Raw genomic sequence first — 3,232 nt, forward strand, 5'->3', positions numbered from 1 at the left:
ATCCTCAATCTTCAATCCTCAATACTCAAACTGCAATCCTCAATCCTCAGCCCTCACTCCTCAATCCTCATTCTTCAATCCTCAATACCGAATCCTCAATCTTCAATCCTCAATCCTCAATCCTCAATCCTCAATCCTCAGACTTCAAACCCCAATACTCAACCCTCAGTCCTCGTCCTCAATCCACAACCCTCAATCCTCAATCCTCAATCTTCAATCATTAATATTCAATCTTCAATCTTCAATCCTCAATCCTCAATCCTCAACCCTCAATCCTCAACGTTCAATCCTCATTACCCAATCCTCAGTCTTCCACCCTCAATCCTCAATACTCAATCCTCAATCCTCAATGCTCAGTCCTCAATCCTCAATCTTCAATCCTCAATACTCAATCTTCAATCCTCAATCCTCAATCCTTAATCCACAACCTTCAATCCTCAATACTGAATCTTCAATCCTCAATCCTCAATCCTCAATCCTCAATCCTCATTCTTCAACCCTCAGCACCCAATCCTCAATCTTCAATCCTCAATGTTCAATCCGCAATACCCAATCCTCAATCTTCAATCCTCAACCCTCAATCCTCAATCCTCAATCCTCACTCCACATTCCTCAATCCTCAACACCCAATCCTCAATCTTCAATCCTCAATCCTCAGTCCTCAATTCTCAATCCTCAATACTCAATCCTCAATCCTCAGAGCTCAAACATCAATACTCAACCCTCAGTCCTCGTCCTCAATCCACAACCCTCAATCCTCAACACCCAATTCTCAATCTTCAGTCCTCAATCCTCAGTCCTCAATTCTCGATCCTCAATACTCAATCCACAGTCCTCAATGTTCAATCCTCAATACCCAAACCTCAATCTTCAATCCTCAATCCTCAATCCTCAATCCTCAATCCTCAATCCTCAATCCTCAGTCCTCAGTCCTCAAACCTCAATCCTGAATCCTCAAACCTGAATCCTCAGTCTTCAGACCTCAGTCCTCAACAATCAGTTGTCAGTCCTCAATCCTCAATAGAATATCCTCAATTCACAGGTTTCAATACTCAATACTCAACCTGAAATCTTCAAATCTCTATCCACAATCATCAATTCTCATCACTCAACCCTCAACACTCAGTCCCCAATCCTCAATCTGCAATCCTCTATCCTCAATCCTCAACCCTCAATCGCCAATCTCCAACCCTGAATACTCAATCTTCAATCCTCAATCCTCAATCCTCAATTCTCAATCCTCAATCCTCATTCCTCAGCCCTCAAACCTCAAACCTCAATCCTCAACCCTCAGCCCTCATCCTCAATCCTCAATCCTCAATCCTCAATCCTCAACCTTCAATCCTCAATACTCAATCTTCAATAATCAATCCTCAATCCTCAATCCTCAATCCTCAATCCTCAATCCTCAGCCTTCAATCCTCAATACTCAAACTGCAATCCTCAATCCTCAGTCCTCACTCCTCAATCCTCATTCTTCAATCCTCAATACCGAATCCTCAATCTTCAATCCTCAATCCTCAATCCTCAATCGTCAATCCTCAGACTTCAAACACCAATACTCAACCCTCAGTCCTCGTCCTCAATCCACAACCCTCAATCCTCAATCCTCAATCTTCAATCATTAATATTCAATCTTCAATCTTCAATCCTCAATCCTCAATCCTCAACCCTCAATCCTCAACGTTCAATCCTCATTACCCAATCCTCAGTCTTCCACCCTCAATCCTCAATACTCAATCCTCAATCCTCAATCCTCAATCCTCAATCCTCAATCTTCAATCGTCAATACTCAATCTTCAATCCTCAATCCTCAATCCTCAATCCTCACTCCACATTCCTCAATCCTCAACACACAATCCTCAATCTTCAATCCTCAATCCTCAGTCCTCAATTCTCAATCCTCAATACTCAATCCTCAATCCTCAGACCTCAGACATCAATACGCAACCCTCAGTCCTCGTCCTCAATCCACAACCCTCAATCCTCAACACCCAATCCTCAATCTTCAATCCTCAATCCTCAGTCCTCAATTCTCGATCCTCAATACTCAATCCTCATTCTTCAATCCTTAATACCCAATCCTCAATCTTCAATCCTCAATCCTCAATCCTCAATTCTCGACCCTCAATTCTCAGTCCTCAATCCTCAGTCCTCAAACCTCAATCCTAAATCCCCGATACTGAATCCTCAATCTTCAGCCCTCAGTCCTCTACAATCAGTTGTCAATCCCCAATCCTCAATAGAATATCATCAATTCACAGTTTTCATTACTCAATACTCAATCTGCAATCATCAAATCTCTGTCCACAAACATCAATTCTCATCACTCAACCCTCAACACTCAGTCCCCAATCGTCAATATTCAATCCTCAATCCTCAATCCTCAATCCACAATCCTCAACGTTCAATCCTCAATACTCAATCTTCAATGATCATTCCTCAATCCTCAATCCTCAATTCTCAATCCTCAATCGTCAATCTTCAATCCTCAATACTCAATCTTCAATCGTCAATCCTCAATGTTCAACCATCAATACCCAATACTCATTCTTCAATCCTCAATCCTCAATCCTCAATCCTCAATCCTCCATCCTCAATACTCAGTCCTCAATCCTCAATCTTCAATCCTCAATACTCAATCTTCAATCCTCAATCGTCAATCCTCAATCCTCAATCTTCAATCCTCAATACTGAATCTTCAATCCTCAATCCTCAATCCTCAATACTCAATCCTCAATCCTCATTCTTCTATCCTCAACACCCAATCCTCAACCTTCAATCCTCAGTCTTCAATCTTCAATCCTCAATAGTCAACCTTCAATCCTCAATGCTCAATAATCAATCCTCAATCCACATTCTTCAATCCTCAACACCCAATCCTCAATCTTCAATCCTCAATCCTCAGTCCTCAATTCTCAATCATCAATCCTCAATCCTCAGTCCTCAAACATCAATACTCAACCCTCTGTCCTCGTCCTCAATCCACAACCCTCAATCCTCGATCCTCAATCTTCAATCATCAATATTCAATCTTCAATCCTCAATCCTCAATCCTCAATTCTCAATCCACAATCCTCAATTCTCAATCGTCAATGCTCAATACTCAATCCTCAATCCTCAATACTCAGTCCTCAATCCTCAACCTTCAATCCTCAGTCCTCAAACCTCAATCCTGAATCCTCAATCCTGAATCCTCAATCTTCAGCCCTCGGTCCTCTACTATCAGTTG

This window comes from Calliopsis andreniformis, chromosome 11 (assembly GCF_051401765.1).
Source record: "Calliopsis andreniformis isolate RMS-2024a chromosome 11, iyCalAndr_principal, whole genome shotgun sequence".
NCBI lineage: Eukaryota > Metazoa > Arthropoda > Insecta > Hymenoptera > Andrenidae > Calliopsis > Calliopsis andreniformis.